The sequence below is a fragment of the Meles meles genome, chromosome Y (genome assembly GCF_922984935.1).
Source record: "Meles meles chromosome Y, mMelMel3.1 paternal haplotype, whole genome shotgun sequence".
Classification (NCBI taxonomy): domain Eukaryota; kingdom Metazoa; phylum Chordata; class Mammalia; order Carnivora; family Mustelidae; genus Meles; species Meles meles.
Window position 1 is genome coordinate 9,963,860 of NC_060088.1, and position 19,568 is coordinate 9,983,427.

The 19,568-nt window shown below is 38.9% G+C and overlaps 1 pseudogene; it reads left to right on the forward strand.

Moving 5' to 3' along the window:
* The first annotated feature begins 2,896 nt into the window (after nucleotides 1-2,896).
* Nucleotides 2,897-10,689, forward strand: LOC123935898 (annotated as a pseudogene).
* The last annotated feature ends 8,879 nt before the right edge of the window (nucleotides 10,690-19,568 follow it).

A 19,568-nucleotide genomic window follows, 5' to 3' on the forward strand; every position in this document is an offset into this window, starting at 1 on the left:
AGGCAGCAACCTCTTCAACCCCAGCCACAGCAACTTCTTCCTAGAAACATCACCAAAGGCAAGGGAAGCAAGGGCAAAGATGAACGCTTGATCTTCATCAAGATCAAAAGCTTTTGCACAGGAAAGGAAGCAGTCCACAAAACCAAAGGGCAACTGAATGGAAGAAAATATTTGCAATTGCTGTATCAGATAAAGGGCTTTTATCCAAAATCTATAATGAACTTACCAAACTCAATACCCAAAAAACAAAGAATCCAATCAAGAAATGGGCAGAAAACATGAACAGAAATTTATGCAAAGAAGACATCCAGATGGCCAACAGACACATGAAAAAGTGCTCCACATCATGGAAATACAAATCAAAACCACACTGTGATATCACCTCACACCAGTCAGAATGGCTAAAATTAACAAGTCTGGAAATGACAGACATTGGTGAGATTGCAGAAGAAGGGTAAGCCTCCTACACTGTTGGTGGGAGTGCAAGCTAGTGCAGCCACCCTGGAAACAGTGTGGAGGTTCCTCCAAAAGTTGAAAATGGAGCTACCATATGACCCAGCAATCACACTACTGGGTGTTTACCCTAAAGATACGAATGTAGTGATATGAAGGGGCACGTTCACCCAAATGTTTATAGCAGAAATGTAAACAATAGCCAAACTATGGAAAGAGCCTAGATGTCCAAGGACAGAGGAATGGTTAAAAAAGATGTGGTGTGTGTGTGTGTGCGTGTGTGTGTGTGTGTGTGTGTGTGTGTGAGGAAATATTACGCAGCCATCAAAAAATGAAATCTTGCCATTTGAAATGATTTGGCTGGAACTAAAGGGTATTATCCTAAGCGAAATAAGTCAATCAGAGAAAGACAATTATCTTGTGATCTCACTGATATGAAGAATTTGGAAACAAGACAGAGGATTGTAGGGGAAGGGAAGAAAAAATGAAACACGATGGGACCAGAGAGGGAGACAAACCATAAGAGATCTTAATCTCAGGAAACAACTGAGGATTGCTGGAATAGAGAAGGGTGGGAGGCATGGGGTGGCTGGGTTATGGACATTGGGGAGGGTCTGTGCTATTGGGAATGTGTTCACAGAACTGTACCCCAGAAACAAATAATATATTATATGTTAATTGTTAAAAAGCAATACATCTATTTCAATGCTCACAGTTACTCCATAATTAAGATAATCATGAAGTCAAATGGGAACTTGTTAGGAAACCTTTTTCTCATTTTTGATTCACATGTTCATTCGGTCAAAGAACTGAATGTTGCAACAGCATATACATCCTGATGTTTGATACAAAATTAAAAGAAAAAGTTTTAAATGTTTATATTATCTGTCACCTAGTATAGAGGTTCCTCACTCTGCAGTATTTTGATCAGAGAAAAGAAGTGGGATAACACGTTGATCTCTTGGAAATGTGCTTAATTCTCAGTCTATTTAATTGATATATTGACCCTTAAGAACATGGTATAGTGTATACAGATGGTGGGAATGGGGGAGAGTAGAAAGTTCTAGAGTAGTACTTCAAAAACATTATAGGTAAATGCTTTCTTTGAAGAATACTCAAACCAACTGACAAAAGACATTTTTAAGGCATGAATAAAAGCAAACATGACATCTTTTTCATAAGTAGGGCAGTTACAAAACTGTGGTGAGTAGACACCAACATCATTTGAAAAAAATTGTTTCATTGAATTGCCACACATTTCCCTTTACACATTACTTGAAATAAAATGCTGCTTTTAGAATTAATAAAGCAGATGCAAATAATATCTTAATGTAACTAAATGGAGAAAAATTCAACAGAGTACAAAATTTTGAAACTGTGTGAAGAAAAGTGAGGGTTTTGGAAGGGAAGGTGTGTGGGGTTGGGTGAGCCTGGTGGTGGGTCTTAAGGAGGACATGTATTGCATGGAGCATAGGTGTGGTGCATACACAACCAATCTTGGAACACTGAAAAAAATATATTTAAGATGTGAATTTAAAAAAAAAAATGTAGGAAATGAATCAATATCGCAGAGAGGAAGAAACTGAAGTTATCTCTTCCCAGATACACCAACGGTGAAACTACATTTAGGGAAATTCCCTCTGAAAATGACTAGAAGACTAGCACATAAGCTTTCCCATAGATATGGCTATGAAGAGAAAGTCACATCAAAATGGATATGAGGGGCAGAGATGTCATCTGAAACAGATCTACAAGCAAGAGTGATCTCACACACACACATAGAGGCACTTCTCGAATATTTGAGGAATCCAAGCCCCACATGAGGCACCCTTTTCCCTGGGGACATGAGAAAGTAAGAAAGACTCCACACTGTCTGAATTTGGAAATCAACAATACTTAACTCTGGGATTTACAAACTCAGTCCTGCTTAAGTCCAGGAGAGATGGAGGGTTGTAGGAAATGAAGACTCCAATCTTAAAGGGTCAGAGCACTCTATCACTCAACATGAGACCCAGCATGGAAGAAGCATTTTGAAAATCTCCTGAATGGATGTGCTGGACATCACTGAGAGGTGATCACAGAAACCCAGGCAAAATGAGGAAGTGGATCCATATTTTCCAAATAACCAAGCAAAAACAAAAACAAAAACAAAAACAAAAACAAAAAAAAACAAAACTAAATGTCAGAAAAAGAACTACACAGGACTGAGATCAGCAATATGTCTGATAAGAATTCAAAGTAATGTGATCATAAAGATGCTCACGGACCTCAACGGAAAGGACGGGAAAGAGCATAAAGAGACATAAAATATAAAGAACCAATCAGGGAAGAGCACAGGGACAGTAGTCGCCTTGTCTGGCAGCCTGGGTCGCCAGCAGGCAGCACAGTTTTGGCCTATGTAACTAGGTAATACTAGTCAGCCTCCATATGGAGATGATTCAAGATGACCAATGAGGAACAGCTTCCCAAATAGGTTCAACTGAGTAAAGCAGACTTTGAAATTATGGCACGAGATGAGTTAATTCTTTTTTTTTTAATTTTTATATTTTTTATTTTTATTTGTTTATTTTCAGCATAACAGTGTTCATTGTTTTGGCATCACACCCAGTGCTCCATGCAGTACCTGCCCTCCCAATTACCCACCACCTGGTTCCTCAACCTCCCACCCCCCAGCCCCTTCAAAACCCTCTGGTTCTTTTTCAGAGTCCATAGACTCTCATGGTTCATCTGCCCTTCCAGTTTCCCTCAACTCCCTCTCCTCTTCATCTCCCCATGTCCTCCGTGTTCTTTGTTATGCTCCACAAATAAGTGAGACCATATGATACTTGACTCTCTCTGCTTGACTTATTTCGCTCAGCATAATCTCTTCCAGTCCCGTCCATGTTGCTACAAAAGTTGGGTATTCATCCTTTCTGATGGAGGCATAATACTCCATCGTGTATATCGACCACATCTTCCTTATCCATTCATCCGTTGAAGGGCATCTTGGTTCTTTCCACAATTTGGCAACCGTGGCCATTGCTGCAATAAACATTGGGGTACAGATGGCCTTTCTCTTCACTACATCTGGATCTTTGGGGTAAATACCTAACAGTGCAATTGCAGGGTCATAGGGAAGCTCTATTCTTAATTTCTTCAGGAATCTCCACACTGTTCTCCAAATTGCCTGCACTAACTTGCATTCCCACCAACAGTGTTAGAGGGTTCCCCTTACTCCACATCCTCTCCAACACACGTTGTTTCCTGGCTTGCTAATTTTGGCCATTCTAACTGGTGTCAGGTGATATCTCAATGAGGTTTTAATTTGAATCTCCCTGATGGCTAGTGATGATGAACATTTTTTCATGTGTCTGATAGCCATTTGTATGTCTTCGTTGGAGAAGTGTCTGTTCATATCTTTGGCCCATTTTTTGATACGATTATCTGTTTTGTGTGTGTTGAGGTTGAGAAGTTCTTTATAGATCCTGGATATCAAACTTTTGTCTGTACTGTCAATTGCAAATATCTTCTCCCATTCTGTGGGTTGCCTTTATGTTTTGTTGACTGTTTCCTTTGCTGTGCAGAAGCTTTTGATCTTGCTGATGTCCCAAGAGTTCATTTTCCCTTTTGTTTCCTTTGCCTTTGATGACATATCTTGAAAGAAGTTGCTGTGGCTGATATCGAAGAGGTTACTGCCTATGTTCTCCTCTAGCATTGTGATGGATTCCTGTCTCATGTTTTTTATTACAAGTTTTTATAACAAGTTTGTTACAAGTCTTTTATCCATTTACAGTTTATCTTTGTTTATGGTGTAAGAGAATGGTGGAGTTTCATTCTTCTACATATCACTGTCCAGTTTTCCCTGCACGATTTATTGAAGAGACTGTCTTTTTTCCATTGTATATTTTTTCCTGTTTTGTCGAATTATTTGACTATAGAGTTGAGGGTCCATATCTGAGATCTTCACTCTGTTCCACTGGTCTATGTGTCTCTTTTTATGCCAGTACCATGCTGTCTTGGTGATCACAGCTTTGTAGTAAAGCTTGAACTCGGCTAATGTGATGCCGCCAGTTTTGTTTTTGTTTTTCCACATTTCTTTAGCAATTCGGGGTCTCTTCTGATTCCATACAAATTTTAGGATTATTTGCTCTAGCTCTTTGAAAAATACCAGTGGAATTTTGATCGGAATGGCATTAAAAGTGTAGATTGCTCTAGGCAGTATAGACATTTTAACAATGTTTATTCTTCCAATCCAAGAGCATGGAACAATCTTCCATCGTTTTGTGTCTTCTTCCATTTCTTTCATGAGTGTTCTCTTGTTCCTCGAGTACAGGACCTTTAGCACTTTGGTTAGGCTTATTCCCATGTATCTTATGGTTCTTAGTGCTATGGTAAATGGAATCAATTCTCTAATTTCCCTTTCTGTATTTTCATTGTTAGTGTATAAGAAAGCTACTGATTTCTGTACATTGACTTTGTCTCCTGCCACGTTACTGAATTGCTGTATGAGTTCTAGTAGTTTGGGGGTGGAGTCTTTGGGGTTTTCCATAGAAAGAATCATGTCATCTGCGAAGAGAGTTTGACTTCTTCCTGGCAAATTTAGATAATTTTATTTCTCTTTTTTTCTGATTGCCGTTGCTAGGACTTTTAGTACTATTTTGAACAAGAGTGGTGAGAGTGGGCATCCTTGTCGTGTTCCTGATCTCAATAGGAAGGCTGCAAGCTTTTTCCCATTGAGGATGATATTTGCTGTGGGTCTTTCATAGAAAGATTTGATATGTTCAAGAATGTTCCCTCTATCCCTATACTTGGAAGCGATTTAATCAGGAACGGATGCTGGATTTTTCTCAAATGCTTTTCCTGCATCAATTGAGAGGGCCATGTGGTTCTTCTCTCTTCTCTTATTGATTTGTTCTATCACATTGATTCATTTGCGAATGTTGAACCAACCTTGCAACCCAGGGATGAATCCCACCTGGTCATGGTGGATAATCTTTTTCATGTGCTGCTGGATCCTGTTTGCTAAGATCTTGTTGAGAATCTTTGCATCCATATTCATCAGTGATATTGGTCTGAAATTCTCCTGTTCTTTGCCTGGTTTCGGAATCAGGGTAATGCTGGCTTCAGAAAAAGAGTCTGGAAGTTTTCCTTCTGCTTCAATTTTTTTGGAAAAGCTTCAGGAGAATTGGTGTTTTTCTTCTTTGAAAGTTTAGTAGAATTCCCCAGGGAATCCGTCAGGTCCTGGGCTCTTGTTTTTTGCGAGGTTTTTGGTCACTGCTTCAATCTCGTTACTAGATATCAATCTATTCAGGTTTTCAATTTCTTCCTGGTTCAATTTTGGGAGTTTTTAGTTTTCCAGGAGGAATGCATCCATTTCATCTAGGTTGCTTAGTTTATTGGCGTATAACTGTTGGTAATGATTTCTGAGAAGTGTTTCTATTCCTTGGTGTTACTTGGGATCTCTCCCTTTTCATTAATAATTTTATTAATTTGGGCTTTCTCTCATTTCTTTTGGATTAGTGTGGCCAATGGTTTATCGATCTTATTGATTCTTTCAAAAAACCAGCTTCTAGTTTCATTGATACGTTCTCCTGTATCTCTGGTGCCTACCTCATTGATCTATGCTCTAATCTTGATTATTTCCCTTCTTGCATGTGGAGTTGGTTAGACTTGTTGTTGATAATCCAGTTCTTTAAGGTGTAGAGAGAGCTGGTGTATTCTGGATTTTTCAATTTTTTTGAGGGAGGCTTGGATGGCTATGTATTTCCCCCTTAGAACCGCCTTTGCTGTATCCCATAGGTTTTGGACCGAAGTGTCTTCATTCTCATTGGTTTCCATGAATTGTTTAAGTTCATCTTTGATCTCCTGCTTGATCCAAGCATTCTTAAGCAAAGTAGTCTTTAGCTTCCAGGTGTTAAGAGTTCCTTCTGAACTTTTCCTTGTGATTGAGTTCCAGTTTCAAAGCATTGTGATCTGAGAATATGCAGGGAATAATGTCAGTCTTTTGGTATCGGTTGAGTCCTGCTTTGTGACCGAGTATGTGGTCTATTGTGGAGAAGGTTCCATGTGCTCTTGAGAAGAATGTGTATTCTGTAGTTTTAGGGTGGAATGTTCTGTATGTGTCTATGAGATCCATCTGGTCCAATGTTTCATTCAATGCTCTTATTTCTTTATTAGCTTTCTGCTTCGATGATCAGTCTATTTCTGAGAGAGGCATATTAAGATCTCCTACTATTAGTGTATTCATATCAATATGACTCTTCATCTTGATTAATAGTTTTCTTATGTAATTGGGTGCTCCCGTATTGGAGGCATAGATATTTGCAATTGTTAGATCATCTTGGTGCATAGTCCCTTTCAGAATGATTTAGTGTCCTTCTGTATCTCTGACTACAGTCCTTAGTTTAAAATCTAATATATATGATATGAGAATTGCTACTCCAGCCTTCTTTTGAGGCCCATTGGCATGAAAGATGCTTCTCCATCCCTTCACTTTCAGTCGGGGTATCCTTAGGTTCAAAATGGGTCTCTTGTAGACAACATATGGATGGGTCCTGTCGTTTTATCCAATCTGCAACCCTGTGTCATTTTATGAGTGCATTTAGGCCATTCACATTGAGAGTGATTATTGAGAGATAGGTTTTTTATTGACATCGTGTTTCCTTTGAAGTCTTTCTGTTTGTAGATTGCTTCTATATTTCTGTTCAATGATATTCTTAGGATTTTTTTTCTCTATTTAGAACCCCCCTTAATATTTCCTGCAGTGTCGGCTTGGTGTTTGCATAGTCTTTTACGCCTTGCAGGTCTTAGAAACTTTATCTCTCCATTCATTTTGAATGTCAGTCTTGCTGGATAGAGTATTCTTGGTTGCATGTTCTTCTCATTTAGTACTCTGAATATATTTTGCCAGCCCTTCCTGGCTTGCCAAGTCTCTGTGGAAAGGTCTGATGTTATTCTAATGGGCTTTCCTCTGTATGTAAGGAGCTTTTTTGTCCTAGCTGCTTTTAAGAGGGTCTGTTGTGAAACATAATTCCTCATTTTAACTATAAGGTGTCGTGAGGACATTCGAGAATCTAAAATCTTGGGAGGAAATCTCTCTGCCTCTAGTACGTGAACGTTGTTTCCATTCGTGAGATTGGGAAAATTTCCATAGACAACTTGTTCCACTATATCTTCTAGAATTCTTTCTTTTTCCTCCCCTTCAGGGATTCCAATAATTCTGACGTTGGAACGTTTCATGGCATCATTTATTCCCCTGATTCTGTTTTCTTGGCTTCTGAACTGTTTGTTCCAGGCCTCCTGCTGATCCTTTCTCTCTATCTGTTTGTCCTCCAGATCACTAATTCTATCTTCTGTCTCAGTTACACTAGCTTTTAGAGAATTTAGATTAGATTGGAATTCATTGAGAGCATTTTGAACATCAACCCTGGTGGCTTTCAGTTCTGCCCTAATCAATTCTGTTTGGTCATCCATGGCTTTCTCCAACCTAGTTATTGCCTGGATAATTGTTATTCTGAATTCCTTTTCCGACATATTGTCTATGTTGATAGCCATTAGCTCTGTTGCAGAAGATCCATCCTCTGTATTTTTCTTCTGTTGGGTATTCCTCCTCCTAATCATTTTGTTAAGAGATGACTGAACAGATGCAGCTGGACGTATTGATTGTGGTGCAGTCAAGGTGCACCCTGGAACGCTTCTGTGCAATCAGGGATCTCCACCCAAATGAGAGAAAAAAGAAAAGAATAAGAAATAGAGAAGAAGAAAGAAAAAAAAAGGAAAAGAAAAAAAGGAAAAAGGAGTGAGAGATAGAGAAACAGGAAAAGAAAGGGAAGATAAAAGAGAAGGCTCTGCCCAAATGGGCCCAAATGTAAGATTTATGAAGTATACAAACAAAAACAGACAAAGAAAAAGACTGATAAAATATATGACAAGAGGAAAAAAAAAATATATATATATATATATATACATAAGCAAAAAAGGGAAGAACCTCATCAGAATGAACCCCAAGTGTAAGATTTATATATTATCAGGACAAACACAAATTCACAGAAACACTGACAGAAGGAAAAATTTGGAGAGTGCTTATAAATTCTCAGTGTGGCTGAGGAAGGTTATTTTGATTCTTCCTGAATATATCTTGATGTTTTTGTTAAGGGACTCAACTTTCCTAAGTTACAGGGGCATTAGAAACTGGTTTGCCTATAGGGGTAGCATTGATTGGGGAAAGGGGATTACCTTGAAGTTTAACTCTATATGTATAGTAGAAAATAAAAATTAAAAAAGAATAAACTAGACTAAACTAAGTTAAAATTTAAAAAAGAATTAAAAAAAATAGAAAAGCAAAAGAAATACATGGGTGTATGTATCAAAAAGTTCAGGTTAGAAAGTTATTAAAGAATTTGATGTACTGGACATCTCAGTGTGATGGTAAATAGGTTAAAAATTATCTGTATGTATAAAAAAAAGAACCAGAATATTGATAAAGAGTTAAAAATAAAAGTTGTATTTATGAAGTAGTGGTGGTTGTTCTCTTTTTTTCTTCTTTTTTTTTTTAGATTTTATTTATTTATTTGTCAGAGAGGAGAGCAAGAGAGTGAGCACAGGCAGACAGAGTGGCAGGCAGAGGCAGAGGGAGAAGCATGCTCCCTGCTGAGCAAGGAGCTGGTTGTGGACTCGATCCCAGGACACTGGGATCATGACCTAAGCCGAAGGCAGCTGCTTTAACAGCTGAGCCACCCAGGCATCCCTATGGTGGTTGTTCTGTTGTAGTCTTCTTTTTTTTTCTTCCTTCCTGGTTGGTTTTCTGGGGGAGGGGCCTGCCATGTGGGTTTTCAGACAATGATGTTCCTTGAGTTAGGTCCTCCCACTACCCTCAAGGGGGTGGGCTCTGAGGAAACTGTTTTTTTTTTTTTCAGGCTTTTGTTCTCTGGGGTTTTTTATGTTCTTTCATCTGTTTTCTCTCGCCTTGACAGCTTTTGAGGGTTTTTGGAGTTTTAGAGGAGAGCAAACTGCACCTCAGAGAGAAGCCTCAGAATGCTCTGCAGAGCTGCTGCCAGAGCCGATTCTGAGTCACGGTCTCTGGGGATGCAGGAGCTCCTCATTGTACCCAATACCAGGGCAGTGGCGACTGTCTAGGCAGCACCAGACCGCCAGAGAGGTTCCAAGCTGTGATCGCACACTGAGATTTTCCCACTGTCCCGGGGTGGGAATGTCTGTTTTTTCCGGATGCCAGAGCTCCAGGCTAGAACCTATGAGCACCTCTCCCAAGGGAGGTTGTGGGATGCATGCATTTCAGGATTGCCGTCTGGCCAGGCTCCCTGCCCCTCATGGGAGCCAGACCCCACTCGTTCTCGGGCACACTTGTGGGTCAGGTGCACTGGCGGCTCAGGGACGGAGACCTGATTTCTCCACCTCATTCTCTCTGGCTCAGTGCCAGGGGAGGCTCTCCTGGGTCCAGGGGCTTAGGTCCGTGTCCCTAACCGCCCAGATTCCCACTACTTTCCCACCCCCACCCCCAAAATCATTTGCTCTTTGTTTTTTGAGCACTTTCAAACAGACTCCAAGTTAATGCTGGTCCCCAGATGCAGGGCACTCTCATATTGGGGTATTACTTTCCAATCGGTCAGCTCTGGTGGCTCCCCTTTTGTTTATCTTCCGATATCAGTCCGATGCTCCCAGTCTGCTTTACCTGCCACTGGCGTCTTCTGCTCCTGTAGAGATCCAGACGTGTATAATTCTGATCTCAGGCTGATTTCATGGGTGGTTGGAGTTCTTTGGTAGGTAATCAGCTCACTTTAGGTTACAGGTTGAAATGGTGCCTCCTCCTACTTCCCCCCATCTTGACTCTGAGATGAGTTAATTCTAAGATGGAAATGAGATGAATCATATGTCCAAGCTTCAGATAGCAAGGATGCAGATATGATTGCTTATGATATAACAAGGTTAAGGGAGTCTGAAGAAAAACTAAAGCATCAACAATACTAGGCAGCAACAAAGGAGCAAGAGATGTAAGTGTGTCCTACTCAAATCCAGTACCTCAAGCGAGTCCAATAGCCCAGCATTGCCCAAATGAGATCAACAATGGTAGGCCCAGCTATCAACTTATTTTTCCTAAAAATGAAAGGTGACCTGAATCAGGCTAAAGACAAATGGGAAAAAGCCCCAAATGAACTGAGTGCCTGGGAGTTTATACCTGATAGAGGCTTGATTGTGTGGGACTATTCCAAAGTGGCCACCTCTGAATAATTCCCCTTCTAGAACAAGTAGACACTTAAGAAATGTTTCTGTTTGAAAAAAAAAAAAAAATAGAGAAACAGAAGTCTTAAGTCTGAGGCACACTCTTTTTGGAGTAACAAAAACCTAGAGATTTGAACTCCTGAATTGAATATGTAAAATTCCTTTAAAATGGAAACTTGGAATATGCATCACTCCTAACCTTGCCTATAGTGACGTAAGGACATTGTATATCAGTTTTGCTATATCAAGACTATGGGCTTCATGATTCTTGTTGAACTTCTGGGTCAAAGCTCAAACAACAAAAATTTTGTCGTTTAAGAGTTTATTTGCTGAGAACAATTTAGTAGTCATGAGAGAATCAAATGATAGATATCAGCACAAATAGTTCATATATTTAGCCAATACTCATACTTAGCCAATACTCGATACTAGATCGAGCCTTAAATCAATATAGTTTCAATCAATGGTTTTATCTTTGAATGATTGCTAATGCTATGGGTAATCGTACAGAGGACTGTACAGACATAAAGGTGTGGTATCAAACCTCAGGTTGAAACTTTTGGAAACACTATAAACATTCATGTCAGTATAGATTGTATAAAGATATTGGCTGTGATGAGACTCACTGTTTTTTTCATTTTTTTTTTCAGTAGTGAAATTGAATCCACATTTTGTTACAGGCATATGCTGAAAAAGCATTGTCATTGGTGTTGATGTGTTTCCTTCATTGTATTTGGTCCTTTTTTCCATTGCATTCTTGATATTAAATTAAATGTGCCTAGAAATAAAAACATACTAGCGCACCTGGGTTGCTCAGTCAGTTAATCATCTGCCTTTGGCTCAGGTCGTGATTCCAGGGGCCTGGGATTGAGCCCTGCCTTTGGGATCCCTGATCAATAGGGAGTCTGCTTCTACCTCTACTTCTGTCCCTTTCTAAACTTGTGTTCTCTCTTGCTTGCTCACTCTATGTCTCAAATAAATAAAATCTCTTTAAAAAAAGAAAGAAAAAATAGCAAACAGAACTGAAGAATTCAATAGCTGAAATAAGCAATATGCTAGAAGGAATAAATAAAGAGTACATTAGAATGGGTTAGTGATCTGGGAGACAGGGAATGGAGTGGAAAACATTCCAGTTGAGGAGCAGGAAGAAGAACAAATTTTAGAATGAGGACATTTGGGACAGCATCAAGCATAATAACATTCATGTTACAAGGAGTCCAGAAGGAGAAGAGGAAGAGAGGACAAGAACGTTTAATGAGTGAAATGAAGTGCTGAAAATGAAGAAATAAGTGCTGAAAATTTCCACAATGTGGGGAATGAAAGAGATAACCAGGCTGAGGAAACACAGCAAACCCTCAACAAGATGATCTGAAAGAGTCCACATGAGGACACATAATAATTAAGGAGGTAAAGATTAAATATAAATTTAAAAAATCAAAAGAAAAAAATGACTACTTATATACAAGGGAAATTGATTAAGGCTATCAGCTGATTTTCCAGCACAGAAAAGGGCATCATGATACATTCAAAGTGTTAACACATAAAGCCTACAACCACTCTACCCACAAAGGTGATCAGAATTGACAAAGAAAGAGATATGTTCGGCAGATGAATAAAAATTAAGAATTCATCATCAATATGCTGATATTAAAAGAAAAGTTGAAAGGACTTCTTTACATGGAACAAGAAGATCACATAAATAAGAAAACATTGAAAGAAAAAAATATCACACTAAAAACAAATACATAGTAAAGGTACTGTATCAGCTACTTTGAACTGTGGTATAAAGGTTAAAGCATTGATATTGTAAATTATAGTCTACAAATATTAATGAAGTGTTACTCAGAGTAGGAACACCTGGGTGGCCCAGTAGTTAAGTACTGCCATTGGCCCAAGTCATGATCCCAAGGTTCTGGGATCAAGTACTGCATCAGAATCCTTGCTCAGCTGAGAGCCTGCTTCTCCCTCTGCCAGCTTATGTGCTCTCTCTCTCACACACACAAATTAATAAAAATGAAATAAATAAAATCTTTTTTAAGGGGTCGTTAAACAAAATAAAAGAAAAATATAACATTGAATATAAAAAAAATAAAATGTGGAAGAGGGAGTAAGATTATAATGCTTTTAAGATGTATTTTAACTTAGGTGACCATCAACCTCAAGTAGGTTTCTATACATACAGGTACACTACATGTTCCCTTTGCTAATCACACACACACACACACACACACACACACACACACACACACACACACAAAATAAATAAAGGAAAAATGACTCCAAACATAATTTTAAAAAGTCATCAAATCATGACGGAAGAGAGCAAGAAAAAGTAAAGATTCAGCAGAATTTTTTTTAAAAAGGCAGAATACAATAAGCAATATGGCAATAAATATATATAATATCAACTATTTTAAATGTGAGTTTTTTAGTAAAAATATATAAGGTGACTGAATGGATTCAAAGAAAATAAGGCCATCTATATGCTATCTACAACAGACTGACTTCAGACCTAAGACACATATAGTCTGAAAATGAAAGGATTGAAAAAAGCATTTCATGCAAATAGAGACAAAAAGGAAATTGGGGTAGCAATATCTGCTATGAGACAAAATGGACTATTTATTTGTTTATTTAAAATTAGGTCCCTTGAGGAGTCCTAAGCAGGGCTTGAATTCATGACCCTGAGATCAAGTTCTAAGCTGAAATCAAGAGCGTGATGCTTAACCCACTGAGCCACCCATGCATCTTGAGACAAAATAGCCTTAAAAGTCAGAAATAAGTTAGTGATATTTTTGAAATAGCATTTTGAAATTATGCTTCACATGCAAAAGTTAACCTTCGTAGGAGACAAGGCATGGACTATTATATCTGTTGGATAAAGCTTTATTGAAATACAAGGATGATTATTCTATAACTGACTGTACAGATGAAGTCAAACATGTTATGTTTAAAAATGGAAAGGTGTGAGTGCCTGAGGGGCTCAGTCAGGTAGGTTGCCAACTCTTGATTTCAGCTCAGGTCATGATCTCAGGGTTGCACCATGTCAGGGTCCAGGCCCATCAGGGAGCCTGCTTGAGATTCTCTCTCTCTCTCTCTCTCTCTCTCTCTCTCTCAAATAAACAAACAAGCAAGCAAACAAATAAATAAATCTTTAGAAAAGAGAACACTTATTATGATGACCATTGTCTAGTGTATAGAATTGTTGAACAATTTTATTGTACACCTAAAACTACCACAACACTGAATCTAAGTTACACTTGGGTAAACAACAGCAAAATAAAGTGAAATATCACTTTACCTCAGTCAGAATGCTAGTATTAAAAAAATCAAACCACCACGAAGTTGTGGATGCTGTCAAAGATGTGAGGAAAGTGAGAATTTGTACACTGGTTTTGAGAACAAGAATTCATGCATCCACTGTGGAAAACACTGTGTAGTGTCCTTGGAAAATTGAAAATAGAAACAGAATTACAATATAATCTAGTATTCCACTTTTGGGTGTATATTCTAAGAAAACAAAACCACCAATATGAAAAGATACATGCATATGCACCTGCGTGCTGATTGCAGCATTATTTACAATAGCCAATATATGTCTATATCCCCTGCTAAATTAATGGAATATATACATATTCCATTAATTATATATATTATATATTATATATATGAAATAATACTCAATGAAATAATCCTAAGCAATTAAAAAAAAAACCTACATCTTGTCATTTTTTTTTAATTTCTTTTTTTTTAATTAATTTATTTATTTTTATTTGCTTATTTACAGCATAACAGTGTTCATTGTTTTGGCATCACACCCAGTGCTCCATGCAGTACGTGCCCTCCCTATTACCCACCACCTGGTTCCTCAACCTCCCACCCCACCCCACCCCCTCCCGCCGCCCCTTCATAACCCTCTGGTTGTTTTTCAGAGTCCATAGTCTCTCATGGTTCATCTCCCCTTCCAGTTTCCCTCAACTCCCTCTCCTCTCCATCTCCCCATGTCCTCCATGTTATTTGTTATGCTCCACAAATAAGTGAGACCATATGATACTTGATTCTCTCTGCTTGACTTATTTCGCTCAGCATAATTTCTTCCAGTCCTGTCCATGTTGCTACAAAAGTTGGGTATTCGTCCTTTCTGATGGAGGCATAATACTCCATTGTGTATATGGACCACATCTTCCTTATCCATTCATCCGTTGAAGGGCATCTTGGTTCTTTCCACATTTTGGCGACCGTAGCCATTGCTGCAATAAACATTGGGGTACAAATGGCCCTTCTTTTCACTACATCTGTATCTTTGGGGTAAATACCCAGCAGTGCAATTGCAGGGTCATAGGGAAGCTCTATTTTTAATTTCTTCAGGAATCTCCACACTGTTCTCCAAAGTGGCTGCACTAACTTGCATTCCCACCAACAGTGTAAGAGGGTTCCCCTTTCTCCACATCCTCTCCAGCACACGTTGTTTCCTGTCTTGCTAATTTTGGCCATTCTAACTGGTGTCAGGTGGTATCTCAATGTTGTTTTAATTTGAATCTCCCTGATGGCTAGTGATGATGAACATTTTTTCATGTGTCTGATAGCCATTTCTATGTCTTCGTTGGAGAAGTGTCTATTCATATCTTCTGCCCATTTTTTGATATGATTATCTGTTTTGTGTGTGTTGAGTTTGAGAAGTTCTTTGTAGATCCTGGATATCAACCTTTTGTCTGTACTGTCATTTGCAAATATCTTCTCCCATTCCGTGGGTTGCCTCTTTGTTTTGTTGACTGTTTCCTTTGCTGTGCAGAAGCTTTTGATCTTGATGAAGTCCCAAAAGTTCATTTTTGCTTTTGTTTCCTTGGCCTTTGGAGACTTATCTTGAAAGAAGTTGCTGTGGCTGATATCGAAGAGGTTACTGCCTATGATCTCCTCTAGGATTCTGAGAGATTCCTGTCTCACGTTGAGGTCTTTTATCCATTTCGAGTTTATCTTTGTGAACGGTGTAAGAGAATGGTCGAGTTTCATTCTTCTACATATCGCTGTCCAGTTTTCCCAGCACCATTTATTGAAGAGACTGTCTTTTTTCCACTGTATATTTTTTCCTGTTTTGTCGAAGATTATTTGACCATAGAGTTGAGGGTCCATATCTGGGCTCTCCACTCTGTTCCACTGGTCTATGTGTCTGTTTTTATGCCAGTACCACGCTGTCTTGGTGATCACAGCTTTGTAGTAAAGCTTGAAATCGGGTAACGTGATGCTGCCAGTTTTGTTTTTGTTTTTCAACATTTCCTTGGCAATTTGGGGTCTCTTCTGGCTCCATACAAATTTTAGGATTATTTGCTCCAGCTCTTTGAAAAATATCGGTGGAATTTTGATCGGAATGGCATTAAAAGTATAGATTGCTCTAGGCAGTATAGACATTTTAACAGTGTTTATTCTTCCAATCCAAGAGCATGGAACAGTCTTCCATCTTTTTGTGTCTTCTTCAATTTCTTTCATGAGTGTTCTGTAGTTCCTCGAGCACAGGTCCTTTACTTCTTTGGTTAGGTTTATGCCCAGGTATCTTATGGTTCTTGGTGCTATAGTAAATGGAATCGATTCTCTAATTTCCCTTTCTGTATTTTCATTGTTGGTGTATAAGAAAGCCACTGATTTCTGTACATTGACTTTGTCTCCTGCCACGTTACTGAATTGCTGTATGAGTTCTAGTAGTTTGGGGGTGGAGTCTTTGGGGTTTTCCATATAAAGAATCATGTCATCTGCGAAGAGAGAGAGTTTGACTTCTTCCTTGCCAATTTGGATACCTTTGATTTCTCTTTGTTGTCTGATTGCCGTTGCTAGAACTTCTAATACTATGTTGAACAAGAGTGGTGAGAGTGGGCATCCTTGTCGTGTTCCTGATCTCAACGGGAAGGCTGCAAGCTTTTTCCCATTGAGGATGATATTTGCTGTGGGTCTTTCATAGATAGATTTTATGAAGTTCAGGAATGTTCCCTCTATCCCTATACTTTGAAGCGTTTTCATCAGGAACGGATGCTGGATTTTGTCAAATGCTTTTTCTGCATCAATTGAGAGGACCATGTGGTTCTTCTCTCGTCTCTTATTGATTTGTTCTATCACACTGATTGATTTGCGAATGTTGAACCAACCTTGCAACCCAGGGATGAATCCCACCTGGTCATGGTGGATAATCTTTTGAATGTGCTGCTGGATCCTGTTTGCTAGGATCTTGTTGAGAATCTTTGCATCCATATTCATCAGTGATATTGGTCTGAAATTCTCCTTTTTGGTAGGGTCTTTGCCTGGTTTGGGGATCAGGGTAATGCTGGCTTCATAAAAAGAGTCTGGAAGTTGTCGTTCTGCTTCAATTTTTTGGAACAGCTTCAGGAGAATTGGTGTTATTTCTTCTTTGAAAGTTTGGTAGAATTCCCCAGGGAATCCGTCAGGTCCTGGGCTCTTGTTTTTTGGGAGGTTTTTGATCACTGCTTCAACTCATTACTAGATATCGGTCTATTCAGGTTGTCAATTTCTTCCTGGTTCAATTTTGGGAGTTTGTAGCTTTCCAGGAATGCATCCATTTCATCTAGGTTGCTTAGTTTATTGGCATATAACTCTTGGTAATAATTTCTGATGATTGTTTCTATTTCCTTGGTGTTAGTTGTGATCTCTCCCTTTTCATTCATAATTTTATTAATTTGGGCTTTCTCTGTTTTCTTTTGGATTAGTGTGGCCAATGGTTTATCGATCTTATTGATTCTTTCAAAAAACCAGCTTCTAGTTTCATTGATACGTTCTACTGTATCTCTCGTTTCTACCTCATTGATCTCTGCTCTAATCTTGATTATTTCCCTTCTTGCATGTGGAGTTGGTTTGATTTGTTGTTGATTCTCCAGTTCTTTAAGGTGTAGAGACAGCTGGTGTATTCTGGATTTTTCAATGTTTTTGAGGGAGGCTTGGATGGCTATGTATTTCCCCCTTAGAACCGCCTTTGCTGTATCCCATAGGTTTTGGACCGAGGTGTCTTCATTCTCATTGGTTTCCATGAATTGTTTAAGTTCATCTTTGATCTCCTGGTTGATCCAAGCATTCTTAAGCAAGGTGGTCTTTAGCTTCCAGGTGTTTGAGTTCCTTCTGAACTTTTCCTTGTGATTGAGCTCCAGTTTCAAAGCATTGTGATCTGAGAATATGCAGGGAATAATGTCAGTCTTTTGGTATCGGTTGAGTCCTGCTTTGTGACCCAGTATGTGGTCTATTCTGGAGAAGGTTCCATGTGCACTTGAGAAGAATGAGTATTCTGTTGTTTTAGGGTGGAATGTTCTGTATATGTCTATGAGGTCCATCTGGTCCAATGTTTCATTCAATGCTCTTATTTCTTTATTAATTTTCTGCTTCGATGATCTGTCTATTTCTGAGAGAGGCGTATTAAGATCTCCTACTATTATTGTATTCGTATCAATATGGCTCTTTATCTTGATTAATAGTTTTCTTACGTAATTGGGTGCTCCCATATTGGGGGCATAGATATTCACAATTGTTAGATCGTCTTGGCGGATAGTCCCTTTAAGAATTATGTAGTGTCCTTCTGTATCTCTGACTACAGTCCTTAGTTTAAAATCTAATTTATCTGATATGAGAATTGCTACTCCGGCCTTCTTTTGAGGCCCATTGGCATGGAAGATGCTTCTCCATCCCTTCACTTTCAGTCTGGGTGTATCCTTAGGTTCAAAATGGGTCTCTTGTAGACAACATATGGATGGGTCCTGTCGTTTTATCCAATCTGCAACCCTGTGTCATTTTATGGGCGCATTTAGGCCATTCACATTGAGAGTGATTATTGAGAGATAGGTTTTTATTGACATCGTGTTGCCTTTGAAGTCTTTCTCTCTATAGATTGTTTCTATATTTCTGTTCAATGATATTCTTAGGATTTTTTCTCTTTTATAGGACCCCCCTTAATATTTCCTGCAGTGTCGGCTTGGTGGTTGCATAGTCTTTTAAGCCTTGCTGGTCTTGGAAACTCTTTATCTCTCCATCCATTTTAAATGTCAGTCTTGCTGGATAGAGTATTCTTGGTTGCATGTTCTTCTCATTTAGTACTCTGAATATATTTTGCCAGCCCTTCCTGGCTTTCCAGGTCTCTGTGGAAAGGTCTGACGTTATTCTAATGGGCTTTCCTCTGTATGTAAGAAGCTTCTTTGTCCTAGCTGCTTTTAAGAGGGTCTCTCTTGAAACATAATTCCCCATTTTAACTATAAGGTGCCGTGAGGACTTTCGAGAATCTAAAATCTTGGGAGGAGATCTTTCTGCCTCTAGTACATGAACGTTGTTTCCATTCGTGAGATTGGGAAAATTTTCATAGACAACTTCTTCCACTATATCTTCTAGACTTCTTTCTTTTTCTTCCCCTTCAGGGATTCCAACAATTCTGACGTTGGAACGTTTCATGGCATCGTTTATTTCCCTGAATCTGTTTTCGTGGCTTCTGAGCTGTTTGTTCCAGGCTTCCTCCTGATCCTTTCTCTCTATCTGTTTGTCCTCCAGATCACTAATTCTATCTTCTGTCTCAGTTACCCTAGCTTTTAGAGAATTTAGATTGGATTGGAACTCATTGAGAGCATTTTGAACATCATCCCTGGTGGCTTTCAGTTCTGCCCTAACATTGTGAACATCATCCCTGGTGGCTTTCAGTTCTGCCCTAATCAATTCTGTTTGGTCATCCATGGCTTTCTCCAACCTAGCTATTGCCTGGATAATTGTTAGTCTGAATTCCTTTTCTGACATATTGTCTATGTCGATAGCCATTAGTTCTGTTGCAGAAGGCCCATCCTCTGTATTTTTCTTCTGTTGGGTATTCCTCCTCCTAGTCATTTTGGTAAGAGATGACTAATCAGATGCAGCTGGACTTATCGATTGTG